Below are 20,070 nucleotides of genomic sequence, written 5' to 3' on the forward strand. Positions count from 1 at the left end.
GAAATAGGTCACGTTTTTATACACGCAAACCTTTGATAGATCCGGCCCACTGACTTTTAGGTGATGAAGACATGGTGAAATATTACAGACAATTTCTGAAATAACGGGGATGACCAGATGTCCTGATTTATCTGGGATAGTTAAGTAATTTTCACTTTCAAGCTATCCCACAAACCAAAGCAGTATACCGCTTTTGACTGCGTCAAATGATCAAAAGAAAATCAAATATATATATTTCCAGGTGCCTTTACTAAATGGGAAGAGGGCAGAGCCACAGTTGTTGTCATAAGACCTGCACTAGTGCCTACCCTACATACCCTATAATCTACAATGATGGAGACTTTGGTCAAAGAAACAAAAACAGCTGCCACAAAAAAGATTGATGAACTATTTAAAATTTGGCAAGGCAATAATAGGTGTTTCTCAGTGAGCTTTTCTGAAGTTTGCCGAAGTAATTTTTAAAATTTGATAAAACAGGTACATGATGTAAAGCAACACTATAAAAGTAAGTCACATAAGAAATGTAATGTTGAAAAAGCCACATCTGTCCTTCATATAGATCATAGTTGTCCCACATTCGATTTTATGAGATGTGGTCACTCTATAAATTATCCATATATTACGAAATATATAATGGGTGTTTCCCATTCTTAAATGTGATTGGCTGAGCCGCTTTCCTTGGCTGTTGTAAAATAGAGTGCAACCAACATTTAGATCCAGTATGACCACTGCAAACATTAGCCCTATGCTAATGTCAACTGGGTAGCGCCACCAAGATATTCTATAGTAATCGCAGCCGAACAACACATGCTAGTCTGATCGATCATAAAAATCAGTATCTGTTGATCACCAATTTAAGCATCAAATTCATAAATCCTTTAATACTGTTGTCTAACAAACATTAAGATTTTATTATTAACTATAAAATGAGGGAATGAGAAAGTACCATGAGCAAAATGGACGACTGAAAAAAAAATGTTGAGAAAGGATGAAATAAGATATGCTGATAAGAGGTTTGTAGGTGGCTTTTAAAGAAGGACTGTTTCGTCATCCTACTTTCTGCCTGGTGCGCTCTCCTGATCCTCAGTTGTCCTTCTTTCACTTCCAGCTGTTAGTCTCTAGTGTCTAGGCTCTGCCAGCTCTCACTTCTTCCTGTTCTGTCTCCATGACGGGCTTTTGATGTACATCTGTCCTCCTCACAACCAGCCGCAGCCCCTTTCCTTCGCATTCAGGACTCTGTTTGCCTGGTGGACTTATCCATTTTTCAGCTGTCCTCTTTCAATCTTGCGTACTTAGTATATTTAACTAGCCAAAGCCAGCCGTAGCCTTCAGCACTCTTTTTTTCCCCGACAGGTTTCTCTGATGTACCGCTGTGCCACTGAATTCTCTTCCTGAGCAAGCAGCGGCAGTTGTCACCTCTACCGCTTTGGTTTCTTAGCTCCAGAGAGAGCATGGCTGGATGGCTGAACAGTCCAGCTAGCATTGCCATAGTTATTAGCAGAGCATTGCGATTGTTCAAGGACGGAGTGACCAGACGTCCCCAATTTCCGGGGACAGTCACCATTTTTGACCACCTGTCCCAGGCTTAACCTCTCCCTGGAAATGTCCCCTATTTTACCATTTCATGAAAGAGGGGGGAAATGCTGCATATAGACTGTTGTTATGGTCAGAAAGCGTGTGAACATGTTGTGTGCAGTAACAGCTATTATGGTAGCATTTTGCGCTGCTGTTAAACAAAGATGATTATAACATTGCACCACTTGTTGGACTGTAATGATCCTTATTGGAAAACTGGAACACTGATGAGAAGAACAGTTGAACAGATGGAAGAAAAATCTACTTAGAGTAAAGCAGAGAGCAGACAGAAGTCAGAAGAGGGCTAGAAAGAAAATAATGTAGACTGAAGGAAGACGAAGACTAAATGGACCAGATGTTTGTATTTACTTTTTTGTTTTTTCTATTCCTCATGTCATTCTCCTTTTAGGCAGAGGCAGAGCTCTTTAGGCCCTAAAAATCGGAGCTCTACTAACCAACCCCTTCAGTCCCACTCTGAACCCAGAGACACTGTTCTAGTTTTCTATAAAAAACACTGTCGATTTATTCGTTTTATCGTTCTTGAGAAAATATTACCAGTGTTAAGAGCCATAATCCTGGCTTTTAAACATGATTTTCGTTGTTTAAATATGAATACACTTGTAAAAATAAATGAAAACATTTCTGTCCCTGTTTCCTAATTTCATATTGATGAAATGTACTTTTCTTATCTGCGAGCTGGAAATGTCCCCAGATTTGATTTTAGAAATCTGTTCATCTATACTCCTGCTTGATGAGTTAACATTAATGTCTGTAAATGTAATATACGAGTTCAATGAATATGACAAAAAATGACTCTAGATAGAAAAAAAAAATATTCTATTTTGAATGGGACACTAATCACTTCGGCTGAACTTTTAGATGCCTTAGCTTCTAACTGTCTTTGGCTGTGTCAGAATGTCCGCCCTAACCACTATATAGGGCACTATATAGTGGTTAGCTTCCCACGCAAAGCATCATGGGATATTGTGTGACATCAGCCTCATGTCGGGCAGCAACAGCAGCGAGAAATAACTAAGTGGCACATGCACTGTGGAGTTACGTTAACAACAGGGAGCAAAAAAAAAGTTTTCATCTGTCCGAATGGTCAGTTAACAGAGTTAACTATAAAGTCCACTATATAGTCTTTGTTCTTTACAAAAGGAAGGGAAGTCCATCTGGTTCACACATATGATTTAGAACAGATTTCAACAACACGACTCAGACTGTTTTTATCTTTCAATGTGAGGCAATTTTTGAAAACTGAAAAGGCTCCTCATCTGATGTTACCAGCTACACTTTTTTTTCTCTAACCAGAACCTCACCTTGTGTGCTTTCATTGACTCTGGATGTGAGAGTAATCTCATTGATTCTAACCGGGTCCAACAATTACAGATCGAAACCGTTCCTTTATCCAAACCTCTCAGAGTATCCGCTATTGATGGAAAGAAACTCCTTCAAGTCATTCATCAAACACAACCTCTAGAACTTTTGATCTCTGGAAATCATCGTGAGACATTAACTTTTTTTGTTTTTCCTTCTGCATGCTCCCCCTTGGTGCTGGGATTCGAGTGGCTGGAACGACATAACCCCCATATCAAATGGGCTGAACGCCACAAGAAAGAAAGATGGTTCCCTACGACCCTGTATAGATTACAGAGGCCTAAATCAGATAACCATCAAAAATAAGTACCCCCTACCATTACTGGCATCAGCATTTGAACCTGTTCAGGGTGCAACAGTTTTCACCAAGCTCGATTTGAGAAATGCTTATCACCTTCTTAGGATAAGAGAAGGAGACGAATGGAAGACAGCCTTTAAGACCCCCTTAGGCCAATTTGAGTATTTGGTCATGCCTTTTGGTCTCACAAACGCTCCTGTCTTTTTTCAAGCTCTAGTCAATGACGTCCTGAGAGATTTTTTGAATGTATTCGTTTTTGTGTACATTGATGATATTTTGATCTACTCCAAGAACCTATCAGAGCATAAGAAACATGTCCGTCTTGTTCTTCAGAGACTTTTGGAAAACAAGCTCTTTGTGAAGCCAGAAAAATGTGAATTTCACCAACCATCTGTCACTTTTTCAGGGTTTGTGCTCGATGTCTAGGAAGCTGTCACCCCGGTTCATCGGGCCTTATAAGATTGCCCTGCCTCCGAGTCTTCGCATCCATCCCACGTTCCATGTCTCCCAAATTAAACCTGTTGTCTCTAGTTCCCTGTGCCCACCATCTGACTCCCCTCCACCCGCCCTGGACATCGATGGTCATCCAGCTTTCACCGTTCGCTGGATCATGGACTCCCGTCGGCGAGGTCGCGGTTGGCAGTACCTCGTCGATTGGGAGGGCTACGGTCCGGAGGGCCGCACATGGGTTCCTGGTTCTTATATCCTCGATCCATCCCTGATCGAGGAATATGAGAGCTCCCTCCCGTCGACATCCTCTGGACCGCCAAGAGGCGGTCGTTGAAAGGGGGGTACTGTTGGGATCTGGAGCTGTACCACCTTTCTCCAGCAGAGTGCACTGTGGGTCTCCTGGAGCTGGACCCTTCCAGCACACCTGAGACGCATCTACTCATCAGGAGACCTCCCCTTTATAACCAGCTGCCAGACCTTGCTTCAACGCCGCAGTGTTGACCTTAGTTTGGAAACCTGTCTCTAGCCTGAAGCTCTGGATGAGCCTAACCTGCCAATCAGCCCTGGTGAGCCAAACCTGATGATTCCTATGTGGATTCCCCTGCTGCTCTTAGTGAAGAGCTGGAAACTCTGATCAAAGTCTGCCATTCAAAGTCAGAAGCTAGACGCTGCTGCTGCTCGTGTATTCTGCTGAACAAACAGTCTCTGGACCCAACGGTTCCCTCTCTCTCAAAGAGAAGCCCGAACTCAGTCAAGGTAGAATTCTGAATTATCAAGGACTCATAACTCATCTGCCTGCTTTACTAATCAAACTATCATCTCTGCAGACTTCAGTGAACCAGCCCGGACCAGTTCCAGAACCTGTACATTTCCTTGTGTTATAGAAACATTGAATAAACTCTGTTAATCTTTTACCCAGCCTCCGTTGTGTTCTGCATGTGGGCTAAGAACCTTAAACCCATCATGACAATTATACCAACAGATAAATGTAAAACACAGGAGGTTCCCAATGAAAGCCTGATCAAACTTACCCATATTAATTAGACTGACTTAAAAACACACACTACATGTAATTCTCTCAAAAGGTACATTCTTTCTGGAGCTCATTTAAAAATGGCTGTAGTATTGACCTCAAACTTAAGCTGGTTGTCGGAAATTATGACTAATTATGACTTTACTATGACTAATGCTCTCGGTGTCCAAATCTTTTCAACTCTAAAACTCACTCCAAGAAATAAAATCAGAGAGTGCTGACCCATATTCTGATTTTGAACTGCTGACAAGAGTTAACAATGTGTCATCTAAAAACATAAGATAACTGTTCAAGAGTGCTTTTACATTCATTTGTGTACAAAATATAAAGAACATGTGATAAAACACAACCCTGAGGTGAAACTGTTGATACAGAAACACATTCTGACATGCAGTTATTAACAAATACTCTCTGTTCTATAAATGTAATCTTTGTATCAAAGCTATTTGTACATTGATAGTGTGAATTTGAAGTTGCAAAAAAATATTAAACATTTTTTGCACAATTTAAGATCAACTACAGCAAAACTGAATGGAAGATATTTTTGATGTGTAACTCACAGAACACAATTTGTGTACTTGTACTCAAAAATTTGAAGAGGTTTACATTTTTTTGTAATTGAAAGAAATAAAAAAAAACTACAATTACAAAACACAAAAGTTACAAAGCATAACTATTTTTGTAACAATAGTTCTGGACCATTTGGAGCAACACTGATAATGTAATAGATTTTTGATGTGCAACTTAAAGAACACAGTGTGTACTTGTACTTTAGAATTTGAAGACGTGTAACTTTTTTTCTGTAATTAAGAAAGATAGAAAAAATCTCTAAAATTCCCAAACTCCAAAGTTATAGTAGTGACATGTTTTTTGAGCCACATACAGAATCAGCTCAGTTCAAATTTGTGGGGGTTATTTACTGAATACAGGCAAGGCAAGGAAAGGCAAGGCAAATTTATTTGTATAGCACAATTCAGTACAAAGACAATGCAAAGTTCTTTACATGATTAAAATACAGGAAGATAAAACAGAATCAAGGACTAAAACAGACTGGTTTAATGAGAGAGAGACATGGAATATAGGGTGGATCTTTAACCCATCAGGAAGCTTGACGCGTACGGCTGAAGGACTGAGAACAGAGGTTATTTGAAAGGGACCAGTGAATCGAGGGGACAGTTTAGGATTTGATGACAGTGTAAGTCCATCAGACTGCTGGACTGTTGAAAGAAAACTCTACATCATGTCACAAACTCTGCATCACACTGATAACACCAAACCAAAAATACTGCATATCTGCAGCATATATATTAATACTCTGAACTTCTATATCAATGCATTTTTTTGCACCATTTTTTTATTCTCCTAAACTGTTTACAATTTATCACTGCTGCAGTTTATGGAATGGATATGTTAATTATGTACACCCTGTTATACAAAACTACTATAAAAGAGAGGGAAGAGCGGGGGCTAATGACCTAGAGAAGACTGAAAAGGTGATAGGCTAGTAGCTGTTGATGTGTGACCGGGCATACTCCCCCTAAGGTAAGTGTACACTTCAGGATGAAGGGTGGAAGAACAGAGACAACAAAGGGTAGCCTCAAGCTCCTGGTCAAACGCTCAGTCAGACCATTAGTCTGGGGATGAAACCCTGAACTGAGGGTTATCTTAGCTCCAAGAGCAGTGCCAAAGTCCGTCCGGAGCCTAGAAACAAACTGTGGACCTCTATCTGACCGGATCTCTGTGGGGATACCATGCAGAAGAAACATGTTTAGTTAGAAGATGAGCAGTATGCATGGCAGTGAGAAGCTTACTTAAGGGAGCAAGACGGCAAACCTAAAAGAAAAGATCAATGACCGTTAATGTGGTGGGGAAGCCCTTTGAAGGTGGCAGTTGAGTAACGAAGTATAACGCTATATGTGACCAAGGACATTGGGGGAAGTAACCAACTGGGGTGTTGATTGTGGGTCTTATTTCGAGCACAAAAGGGACAGGTGAGCACATTGTCTTTCAAATCTTTATATAAAGTTGGCCACCAAAAGTTAAGTCTGAAGTAACTGTTCTGTTTATGCCTTGATGACATGAAAATTGTTCCTTATGGGCCCAATGAATGAGACGAGCTCTAACGGATGAAGGTACCTAGAGACGGTTGGCTTGTCTATTAACGGGAACCAGGTTCAGTCTGTTGAGCTCCCAGTACCTGCTCTCGAATCTCCTGAAAAAGAGTTCCAATTGTGCATGATGGTGGAATGATGGTAGCAGCAGGTGGATCAGGAGAAAACTGTCTTGAAAGCGCATCTGGTTTGGTGTTCCTTGACCCTGACATGTAAGAAATTGTAAAGCTGAATCTGGAGAACCAGCGAGACTGTCTGGAATTCAATCTCTTGGCTTGTTGCAGCTAGGCAAGATTTTTGTGATCTGTCCACACAACAATGGGACACTCAGCCTCCTCTAACCAGTGAAACCAATCATCAAAAGCCATCTTCATAGCCAGAAGTTCTCAATCTCCCAAATCGCTGTTTCTCTCTGCTGGTTAGAGACGATGAGAGAATAACGCAAAGGGGGGGTAATTTTCATCAAGAAATATGTGACAGGACAGACCCTACCCCTGAATCAGAGGCATCCACTTCCACAATAAACAGTTTTGATGGATCTTGTTGCAAGAGGATGGGAGCAGTGGCACACTTCCTCTTTAATTCTAACTTTGTTCTGCTTGAGGTGACCAACTAAAACTTATTTTGGTGGACATAAGGCTGGTGAGGGGCAGAAGAGTTTGGCTGTAGTTTCTGATGAAACAGCGGTAAAAATGTGCAAATCCCAGAAAACATTGAAGTTGCTTGAAAGATATAGGAGTAGGCCAGTCCAAGACAGCTTGAACCTTCGCTGGATCTGTCTTCCCCTGCACGCTCCCCTAAACATAGCTAAGAAACTGAACAGGAATGGAACTCAAATTTTTTTTTGCTTTGACGAACAGCCGATTTTCCAAAAGTATCGTATCGATGGAGGCTTCTCTCCAGTGGTGAAACTAGTAGCCATGCAACAATACAATCTGATCAATAACTTTGAGGCTGGACAAAGGAAGAAGCTAAGCTAGGCACTAAATGCTTAGCTTGCTTAGTGGCTAGGTTACTTCTTGAAGGAATCCATGTGGAAAAGAGGCTGAGCAGTTTCAGCGTGTAGGTGTTAAAGCTTTCAGAGCATCTGTAGAGAGTAGCGCTGCTTGCATCACAGCTTTCTCAAAGGGGATGGTGCGTGACAGTGATTCAGTGGTCAGACTTTGATCAGACTGTGATAATTTCAACAGTGTTGTGTCACAGCATTAGTGAATCAGTTTTAAAACGTTTTCATATTTTTATCAGCAGCTTTAAAAAAACACTAATTGATATTAGTATTCAGTCAGGTACTATTGTTAGGTAAAATCAGTTTTGGTAAGTTACTTAAAAAAGGTAACTAGTTATAGTTACTCCTCCTAAAAAGTCACTCAGTCAGTAACTCAGTTACTGCTCAATTAAATAAACTATTTACTTGCCAAAGTAACTATGCAATTACTTTTTATGTTTTAAAATGTCACAGAATTTAGAAAACTTTCATGTTTTATATTAATAAATTCAAAAATTAATCATTATACATCTGAAAACATTAAAAACTATTCTAACCTGATTTGGTGTATGTGGTTTGACAAATGAGTTGAAATATTATTATGTAGATGAGATTAAAGTGTCATGTTTATAAAAATAAATACTACTGTGTAGACTGTATATTTTTTTTATTTACTTATTTATAAGATTAGTACATCTCTGCAATACAAGTGCAACAATCCAAGTCAGCTACTGTGTAGTCTGTATTGAATTTACTTATTTACATGGTCAGTAGATCTCTGCAGTGCAAGTGCAATAATCCAAATCAACTACTGTGTAGTTTTTCCTTAGCTCTCTATGGTGCAGACATTTGCATGAGAAGACAGCAAAGACAAGGAAGCAAAAAAGAGTGACAGCAGAGGGAGAGTATATGTAGCTGACTGAGAAAAAGGCAGGGTTAACGAGTGGATAAGGAGCAGGTGTGATTGGAGACCACGAGGAAGCCAGGGGGAAAGGAACACACACAAGAGGGCAAAAGAGGACAACAACAGAAAAACCTAAGAACTAACCAATAAAATTAGAAAACAAGGAGCAAAGTAAAGCACAACAGAACAAAGACCATGACAGATACACTCTTTTTATATTGTCTGTTGCATTTTTTATCTTTATTGGCATCTTGTTTTAACACTGTTTTTTGTACACTATATAAGCTACTGGAACCAGGATTTCCCTGCAGGAGTAATCTCTAGGGACAAATAAAGTTTAGGCTAAGTCTAAGATGCTATTCTCATCCTGAAGTTGCGCTTCCTTGTTACAAGCACGTACACATGGATGTCGCTGTGCACCTGTAAGCTTCCTGATATATTCTTGGAACTTGGATGTTTCTTCTTCGATATGCTTAGTCTATAGCACTTTTTATACCTGTTTGGGGTGAAATTCACCATGCTGATTTTAACATCACTTAAGCATCATGGCCTGAATTTCCTCCTTTTGGAAATTTACAGAATTCCCCTTCTAGGGTGTCTGACATAGCTGTGAACTGACCTGACATTTTTTCTTACACTGAGCTTGCTTCTCAGAACTTGTCTGACCTGTTTTAGGTATATTGTTGTTGCTCTTTTCCTTGTGGCCTCTTAGGTAATTACTCATAACACTCTTCAACATCATCTATTCTCTCTATATGCACATATGAGCACACACACAGTTGATTGCAGACCTCAGACAGCCAGAAATGACTGAACAGAGTAAAGGCAGACTAGATGATGGATGACTAGCTGCAAGTAGGCTTTTAAGCAGACTTCTTCTAAGTGTTTGAGCTTAGATTTGGTTGCTCTAACCTAAATCATTTAAATTAATGTGAACACAAACATCAGACATGGAACACTGTGGGTATGGTTAAAGAGGCCCTCAGCTCAACGTAGTGTTTCTGGAAGAGACGTGACAACCAGTGACGTGCGGTGAGGTTCATAGCTGGTGAGGCACTGACGTCATCAGAATCAGATTTGCAAATAGATGCATAGATTGACAGCAGTTTACATGTTATGTTTCACTTCTGCATCCTTACACATACAAACTGTAGCTCACAAAACACACATTTCCTTAAAAAACAAAACAAAATAAATGTTATTACTGTCTTACCTTTACTTATAAATGAATAGAAGTCCTCCTTATCTTCCTTCAGTTTTAAAAGTCTCTCTGTCTCAATGGAGATCACTGCCAGGGAAGAAAGCCTTCCTTGATCCGTCCTGTTCCTGCCTTATGTTTTCAGTCTCTTGAGCACCCCCTGCCATGAGGCAAGAGAACTGCCTGCCTCACCTCGAACTTGTTCTCTGCCGTTTATAATCGCTCATTACACGAAACACGTTACACAAACACAGTTGGTGACAAAAAGCTCTGTACATTATATACATAAGCCAAATTATTAGAAATAAGTTCACATATTACATTTGTTTAAACCATTTTATTGACGCCGTACAGCAACATGCTCTCTCCGCTTTGCAGCCAGCGCAGAGCCAGGGGTTGCGCAATCCAAGGTGAGGCAGAGCTCGCTGCTGCCTCACCGGCATCGCTTCCAAGCATTTGAATGGGAAAATAAGAAAATTCAGCGATTTTGAACAAATAAAAATCGAAATTGGTGAAGCTACATGAAAAATGAATATTTTTTAGTACAAACCACCGGATGAATATAACAATTTAAATTACTTTATGATTATATATTTTCTTTCTTTCCATGATGGCTGGTGAGGCACTGCCTCACCTGCCTCCCCTGACCGCACGTCACTGGTGACAACTGACAACTCTCGTAAACCTCCATTAACTTTTTTCTGTCAAGTGTCTTTTCTGCAACTGGAGCCGCAGCAGGGACATCCTGATCACAGCGCTCAGTGTTATTAACTTTCTGCAGCACGCCCGCACTGCACCTGCATAGCAGCTACACTGTGTTCAGTGTAAACCCAGTATAAATTCCTGAATATAGTTTCTTTGAGGAGGCCAAGAATGACTCACCTTAGTCTTACCGTCCCAGCCTTGAATTATCTGAAGACATATGGCTCATCTACTAAATCAACTAAAGCCTGACATTCATTTTCAATAAATGAACCTTCAAGAACTCTATTTGAGATTGAATTGTATGATATTCTTAAACACTTAGATGTGACAAAAATAAACTACAGCAAAAAAAAACTGTGAGGAGCCAAATACTTTCTTCCTAGAATCTAAGCATCTCATAGGAAAATGAAACACAAATATCCACAAAATGAAAAACAAATATCTACATATAGAGTCAGAGTATAACACCATGTAAATGTAAACAACAGCGTTACCCCTTGTAAAGTAAGCATAAACATGCCTAAGTTAAACTGAGGGCAATATTGGGCATTGTCAGATACAGTTACTAGATGTTTATTAAAATAATATTCCAAAAGAGTGCTACATAGATACAGAGAACCTGGTGGTTCCATAAAATTAAATATTTTATCCAAATTAATACACGCACATATTACCTTCTTTGTTAATAGAAAGTTATAGTAAACCTTGTTGAATCCTCCTCTGTCAAGGAGATGATTTTATTTTGTATCTTTCTTCCACCAGAGGGCCTTCTTCCATAAATCATGTTTTTCTCTTTTAGCTCCACTCTCTCTTTGCTGGTTTGGATACCTTTCTGTATGCAACCTGAGGTTTCAGATTTTGTGTCATTATTTGATGAACTTAATCTTAATTACTAAATAGTAATCAGACAGGAACTAAATCAATTAAATTTTGTATTTTGTTTTGATCAGAAATCACTTGTTACACATATAAAAAAAAAAAATTGACCAGTAGTAATTCAGGTTGATTAGTAGTAATTCAAGTAAACCCAGCCCAAAAGTAAATATAGTACTTGGCAAGATCACAATATTACATTATTTGTAAAACTTCATCTGCAATACACATCCTAAACTGTTTGTTGTACATTTCCAGGAGTTTTTCAAAACGTTTTATTTTATTTTCCTTGCTAATATAGCAGATTTAGAAATATTTACTTGGTAAGTACAGAATACAATGAAGGAAAAGGCATCGAAGTAAGATTGGTTTCATTTTCTTGTTTCTCAGTGAAACATTAACTTCAAACACTACCAACAAGAACATGAAAAAAGAGCAAGTAGAGAAAGAGCTATAAAGTTAGTGAATTGGTTTAGGGTTGCTGCACATTAAAAAAAAAAAACTGTCATCAGTGGTTGTACTGATAGTAGTTGCACGGCTGGTAGTACCACAGTTGAAATTTAAGTAACTGTCGAGGCCAGTGGAGGTAAAAAGTAACAAAGCCTGGTTCCATGCCAGGGACCGTGTTACTGGTCCATCTCTGGTACTGGGACACTCGAGTGTAGACTCCAGGTCTCTTTGGTAAAGCACAGCTGTCACCAAAACTCATAACTCCTGCCTGGACCCACGTAGAACTATTTTGGATTTGTACAACCAGTGGTCCCCCTGAATCACCCTGTGGGGAAAAAAGTTGGATGCCTTTAGTGGCTGGTTAAGAGTTATGTAATTTTTCAATTTAAACTTTTTCATTCTCACTTTTTGGGGCATGGTCAAACAAGTTTTTCATAAGCACTCAAGTTTAGTTCTTAACATTATTTATCTGGAATTACTCCAATAAAAATGTTTCATGGAAAATAATTGTCTTTTAGCAGCCTTTTGAACTGATTGAGTAAAACAGCACCTCGGTAGGTGTTTGCTACAACTTATGCTTTTTCACTAGTGTTGTTCCTGTTTCAAAGATGAAATCAAAGATTTTGGGAAAACAGATGTGATAGCAGCAGCTGTGCATATGTTGGGTATTTGTATATGGGTATTTATTCTTTACTGTGATTTGGTGTAAGGCCCTGTAGTCGATTAGTGTTCCATCCCCTTTACCAACAAACAAAAACCCAGCTCCCAAATGTGAAGTTAATGAACGAATTATGCCAGCTGAATGGTACTCACTGATGTATTTCTCCATGCTTTCCCCCTCTGGTTTAGATATGCTGAACAAACGGCTGGTAGGTAGAGGTGCTCCCGGATGAACGTCAATAGCACAATCGTATGGATGGTAAGAAGGAAGAGAAAGAGCTTGTGACTTACTGAAAACCATCAGAAGGTCATGGTATTCAGACAGTACTCTGGCCAAGTCAGTAGGAGAGGGTTCACCTGCAGGATGAGAGACTGTTGGGAGAGCAGAGTGAAGACCTGAAGATAAAATTTCTGTGCTCCAGGACCCTGTTCTTCCAATCAAGGTTTGGATTTTGGCGGGTGAGCCATGGATAGCCTAGAACCACTGGAGACTGAGATGAAAGAAAAACAAAAAAGGTTATTTTTTCATGATGATTTCCTGAAACCAACCGCTCAATGGGGATTGTGTGATGAGTTATGACAGGCAAGGCTTTGCTGTTCAGTACAGTTTTTTTAACATCTAATTTTGCAGTTAAAACAAGTCTGAAAGTCTGAAAGGACAGGTTACTTGTAAGCAAGGTACAAGGTACTGTAGTATTAGATTTGGTTTAAGTTTCCTTAGAGTCAGGTTGAATGGATGATTCTGGCATGTTTGGATTTAACTTTCTGACCCACATGCACAATCAACTAAGTTCCAATTTGGAAAAGGGTGTATTTACAGAAAACACGAGCAATAGACTTGCTCCTTCAGGAGTATGGAGGAGGTTCCGCCAATGGTGGCGTCTGGAATAGGGTGACCAAATTTTCATTTTGAAAAACCAGGACACCTTGGAGCGGGGGAGCGGCGGCGGGGGATCTCTGTTCCCCTGCATAGGCCTAGGTAATCCTACAATAACATGATATTAACAGTTGATTTATTAAAAATGCTTTTCAGTAAAAGTCAACAGCAATAACTCCAATAACAAATGATAATTTTACTCAAAATGTATTTATTAAAAATGCTTAACAATTCCTGTAATGAATGAATAGCACTAATGAAAGAAATAATGTCTCATCTAAACATCCCTCACTTAACAATAAAAGTTAACAATAACTCTCAACTCCCAATATGATGATACTCAGCCTCAGCAATGAACGAAATAATGTCTGTTCTGTAGGTTAGTGGAAAAAATAAACAAATGAGCTAATTAACAAAAAATACCTCTTTTGTAGCAAAAATAACTCAAAATGTACCAAAAACGAACAAACATATCAATAGAATATCTTGACTTTCGGAGTCCAGGTGGCTTTTGAGATTCCTTGCACCTCGATTGGACACCGAGACATATGTGCCTGCTTTGCACACTGTGCACAAGGCCTCCCATTTGTCTCGATCCGGTCTGAAAGCGGGGAAACTCTTTTGTAAATCGTTGGTAAACATACATTTGTGCCTTTGCATGTTGTTGGCGTACTGACAGCCACGCTATCTATATTCTGATTAAGAACAGGGCTGCCCGCACTGACGCGGCTCAGGGGTTACGTCACACGCAGCGCCATGCGCAGTGCCCTAGTGTCTGTAAATTTAATGGTCCAATGAAGGTAATTTAAAAAAACAGGACATTTCCTCACTTTCTAAAAAAAAACCCGGGACGCCCAGGACAGGACGTGAAATACGAACATGTCCTGGGAAATACGGACGTTTGGTCACCCTAGTCTGGAATCAGAGTGGAATTAAATTCCAAAATGTCCATTTAAAACTTTTACAATACAGCATTGTAGCACATTGGTAAACCTACATTTATCTAATCCAGTTAGAGGAGGGGACTTTGCTACGCTCGGGAGTCATACAAACAAGATGGCGAACCCCTACCATGGGGTCAAAGGAGGCAGGTTTGGCTATCCGCTCAGTCAATCCACAGCAGTCGGTCTTCCAGAAATGTGTCGGCTTTCGGGGAGATTCAAATCAGTTTGATAACTGCAACAAGGGAATTTGATGGGCTTTAATTGATGTAGTTAACTTACGGCTTTTTCTGGTAGAGTTCCGCCAGTGATTAAAACCCAACACGCTGCAGTGCCGGCTCCTCAAAGGGAAAATTCTATTCAGTGGTGCAGAGCAGCTGCTTAACAAGGTGGAGGCTTCCACTTTCTCTCCAGTGATGAAACTACTAGCCACGGGACAATACAATACGATCAATAGCCCTAACGGCAGGACAAAGGAAGAAGCTTAGTTTACACTGCATGAAAAGTGAGATTTTCGTCCCCGTAAACTCCCGCAGATCTCCCTGATTTTCGTCAGTTTCCGACAATTTGCAACCCGCGCTTGTCACCGTTTGTCAGTGCCACAAATTGTCGGAAACGGACTCTGACGTATGTGGAGAGCGATCAGCTGTACTAATGGCCCTAATTAGCATATGAATGCAGCGAACCCGCATGGCTGGCCAGGTCTGGCTTGAATAACCTACTCAGTATTGACTATTCTCAAACAAGTAAAATCGCTCGTGATTGGCAGCAAAACCACGCGTGGCCAGGCCAGGCTTGAATTTTCTTACTGAGTATTGGACGGAACCACTTCTTTTTAAACAAGTAAAATCGCTCGTGATTGGTTGGCATATATATATATATATTTACATAAATATATATGTAAATATATATATATATATATATATATAAATATATATTTATTTATTTATTCATATATTTATTCATTCATATATTTTTTTATTCATATGCTGTGTATTTATGTTATCCTACACTACTACACAATTATTAGGCTACCATCAAAGACATGAATGAATTTATACAGGAAATTAACATTTGCCAGGAAGCTGTTTATGCAAAGAAAGAGCTTTACTAAAACAAACACAACTATATACAACGCGAGGATCTGCCCACACATGCGTATCCAAAAATTACAACTCCGTGAACTGTCCCTTTGCCTCCTCGGGGTTGGAGGTAACTGGCAGCATTGCCTCCGAGGCAGGTCCAATGTGCAGACGCCTACTGTGCGTGGCCCTGTACTTCGGCATCGTTTCTAACCGGGACTGCAGCTTAACACAGAGTTCAGAGAGATGCGGCCTACGAAATGACGGCAGCCGTTCAATCCATCCGCCAACGACGCCATCTTCTTTGTCAGACATGAGGTCGACGGTGGCGGACTTCCAGAGTTCCACTTCCTCATGAGCTAGCACACTCTGCCTCGATTCCAGCAGCTGTAAAAAAAAAAAAAAATGAATCAGCACTATGCGATGGGATGCACTGCGTATGGACACAACACATCTATCAATGCACCTGAAAAATAGTCACCAAATAAAGTCTTACCCTCTTTCTTTTCTGAATGCTTGCCAGCTTCCGCGCGCAACGTGTTCTCTGGCTGCGTATTTCTGAAGCTCCTGCATACCGTCTCATAATACGTCTTACAGGCAGCTGGAAAACAATTAAATGAGAGTGGTATGAATAATTGGAGGTCACCGCCTCATTATGAGACGAGATTAGTCTGTGAAAACAAAATGTACAGTTATGATCGGTATCCATCCGTATCTATTTCCTTTTACCGCAGAATGAAAGCATAATCTTTAACTCTTACCCTTGCTCCGGTTCATAGCGCCTGCAATTTGTCTCCAAGTTGTGAAGACAGCGTACTGCTTCCTGTGAATCACAAAAAATACACTTTAATAAAGCTTGTTCTTGCAAGGCTACTATTAGCCGTAGCTTTAGCTTTTAGCTTAGCTAGCAGTAATCGAACATATATTTAACGCTAGCTTCTCTTCTTTGAATTCGTCTCTCCCGGCCAGTTGTTGTTCGACTGAAGGCAAGTTGAACGCCAGACGTCGTCCAGCAATTGATCACGTACCAGCAAAATCCAAACAAAGGAACTGGAGATAAAGTTCTTCTGAGTATAGCTCCTCCAATCACATACGAGGTTATTGTTATACGGAAGGACTCGCGAGAACAGCTGCGTCTATCCTGTTTTTTTTTTTGCTTTATTGGCAATTCCGTGTAACAATACAGAGTAATTCAAACATCAAACAAAGATACACAGCAGTTGGTGACATTATAACTTAAAAAGAAATGAGACATAGAATGTAAAAAATAAATAAAAATAAAACAAGGGAAACAAACATATAAATAAATAAACAAATAAATAAAATAAACATAAAATAATAATAGCTAGGGGTTTACATTGAGTTTATGATCATTTAACTTTTTTTAGCTTCCTGTCCTAAACAGTCTTTAAGGAAACATATTAGAAGATGCAATATTGTATATGTGAGAGAGGAGTTGCTGTAAAACAATGGTTTACCACAGATTTAAAACTAGTAATAGCATAAAGAAATATTGAAATTCTAAAACAGTCTTTAGACTTTTTATCAACAATTACTGTGGGTAGCACAACTTGTGTTACAGAAAATAGCAGGCTTTGGAGATATGTTCTGGAGAATCTTGATTTATACCATACTACAGAACATTTCAAAAGGCTGCTGACTTTTTCTATGTTTATAGGTGAAAATAATAACCACTACAAAAGAGCAACTTTGCTGTTCTCCATAAATGTTGGGAAAATTGTTTAAAAGTTTGTTGCATAAGGGCGTGCTTTGGTTGCCCAGTGTTTAGCGCACAAAACCCATGTACAGAAAGATTCTTTAGTCCTCGACATGGCCGCATGTCTCTCCCTCTCTCATACCCCCTTTCCTGCCAGCCTACTGCCAAAAAAACGAGACACTAGTGCCGTAAAAACTCCAAAATGTGCTGTAAAAACTCCAAAAAAAAGGCTCTTGCATAAAAGCTTCTACAACACAATGCTGTTGATGGTAGATTGTTTTGAAGGGTCAGACAGGAAAGCTTGGTAAACAAATCTAACATATCTGAGATGCCGATACCATTTACAGTGAAAGAAAGGACAACGGAGAGAAAATGTAGAGAATAATGTAGGAGTGCTGCTAGAATTCCAGTTCCCAGATCTGTGTTTTCTATTACTTCTACAACTACTAAAACTTATGTTATAAATGTACGTTATTGGCAAGTGAAACCCTGTCAGAGCTATCCTTAGATATCAGCCCAGTTACAGTTTGCCCTGCAAAAATAAATCTGCTCTCTTGAAAATCCACAATTACTTAAGTGGAAAAGTTTCACTTCCCTGTTACAAGCGCATAAACATGGATGTCGCTGTGCACCTGCAGGCTTCCAGATATATTTTTGGAACTTGGATGTTTCTTCTTCGATATGCTTAGTCTATAGCAACTTTGGATACCAGTTTGAGCTGAAATTCAACATTCCTGATTGTATCATCACATAAGCATCGTGGCCTGAATTTCCTCCTTTTGAAAATGTACAGATTTACCACTCTAAGGTATCTGACATAGCTTTGAACATACATGACCTTGTTCTTACACTGAGCTTGCTTCTCAGAACTTGTCCTACTTGTTTTAGGTATGTTGCTGTTGCTCTTTACCTTGTGGCATCTTAGATAATTACTCATAGCACTCTTCGACATCTTTTATTCTCTCTTTATGAACATATAAGCACACACACGGTTGATTGCAGACCTCACAAGGCCTACAATGACTGAACAGAGTAAAGGCAGACTAGATGATGGATGACTGGTTGCAAGAAGGCTATAAGCAGACTTCATCTAAGTGTTTGAGCTCAGATTTGGTTGAAAATAAACATAGAAGCAGGAAAAACCATGTTAAAGGTGTAGGATAAATCACTGAGGTGTGACAAGGAAGCTTTGGGTCAAAAATGAGCAAGATGTTTGACTAAGGCATGAGAGAAGGATCCTGGGCTTGTCCCTAAACTACACCTTCTGTTTAAAGCCGATAATGTTCTTCATGGTACTTTTTTAGAATTTGATAAGTCAGATGTTTGAAAAAAAAAATCCACCATGCTTTAATGTGTTATTTCTTAATATAAATATAATCAATTATCTACCCTTTAAAATGTTTTTTAAATACTAGTTTATGTCATGTTATTAAGTTTGCCAAGCACAGATCGACGTGGTTGGATCATAGAAATAGAGATTGATCTATTCGATTAAACAATCAATCGTTACATACCTATTATTTAGTAACCATGTGAGGAATCCAGATAACCACCACTTACAGTGCAATGTAGTTTCTAATCCAATGATGACACAAAGGTTGTTAATGGAGCTGTCAAGTCGTTGTCTTTCTGAGACAGTGTGGAAGTACCATTGCTAGTGCTTTGCTGCAAGCAGAGTAACAGAGCCTGCTCCTTATTTCTGTTTAGGACCTGATTCTACTCATTACCTCAGGGGATGCTCCTTTCCTCAGCACCAGAACCTATCTGACATCTCAAGCTGTTAGAGGGGCAACATGTTTTAGTACCATGGATGGATGCTGATCATAAAATGGAAGCACACATCAGAGCCGTTGTAAAGTCCAGCTTTTTCAACTTAAGGCACCTAGCCAAAGTAAAACCCATTCTTTCAAAACAACATTTTGAAACAGTGAGCCATACATTTGTGACCACACGGCTGGATTACTGTAACTCACTTTATACAGGGGTCAGTGACTTTTATATTTCCCAACTTCAGAGGGTTCATAATGCTGCTGCACGTCTTTTAACAGGTACACGAAAATTCGACCACATTTCCCCTGTTTTAGCTTCCTTACCCTGGCTCCCAGTACATTTTAGGATTGATTTTTAAATAATTTTATTTGTTTTTAAAACTCTTAATGGCCTTGCCCCTTCTTATCTGTCTGAGCTGTTGCATTCTTACACACCCTTCCGTTCCCTCAGGTCAGCTGATCAGTTGCTTCTGAGGGTCCCAAAGACAAAATGCAAGCTCAGAGGGGACCGTGCTTTTTCTGTGGCAGCTCCTAAGCTGTGGAATGATCTGCCTCTGAGCATAAGACAGGCCTCTTCTCTTGCTGTTTTTAAGTCCCTTCTTAAGACTCATCTTTTTTCCTTGGCTTTTGGCACAATTTGAGAGGTTTTACTTTGTTTTATTCTCTTTGTACACTAATATGTATTTTACACTCGTTTTTTTTATTTTTATTTTATAATTTTATTGTATTTTATGATTGTGTACAGCACTTTGGTCCTGTCCGGTGCATAAAGTGCTTCATAAATAAAGTTGGTATGGTATGGTACCATGTTGGTGTTCCTCTCAAATTCTGGGTCCTGAATTGTCTGAGGATACTGAGTATGCCTGTCTTTGTTTCAAGTTTTAATCTGTTATTATTTTCTGTGGTGCTAAGTAGGGGTATAAATCACACCCATCATGGCGATTCAATTCAGTATCGATTTCCTGACCCAACAATTTGATCATTTTCTATACTCAAGAATACACCATGATACGATTCGATTAATTGGTTCATTTTTTTTTTTTTTTTTTTTTTTTTTTTTTT

Source organism: Cyprinodon tularosa, unplaced genomic scaffold, assembly GCF_016077235.1.
Source record: "Cyprinodon tularosa strain WSP-4 unplaced genomic scaffold, ASM1607723v1 ctg1061, whole genome shotgun sequence".
NCBI lineage: Eukaryota > Metazoa > Chordata > Actinopteri > Cyprinodontiformes > Cyprinodontidae > Cyprinodon > Cyprinodon tularosa.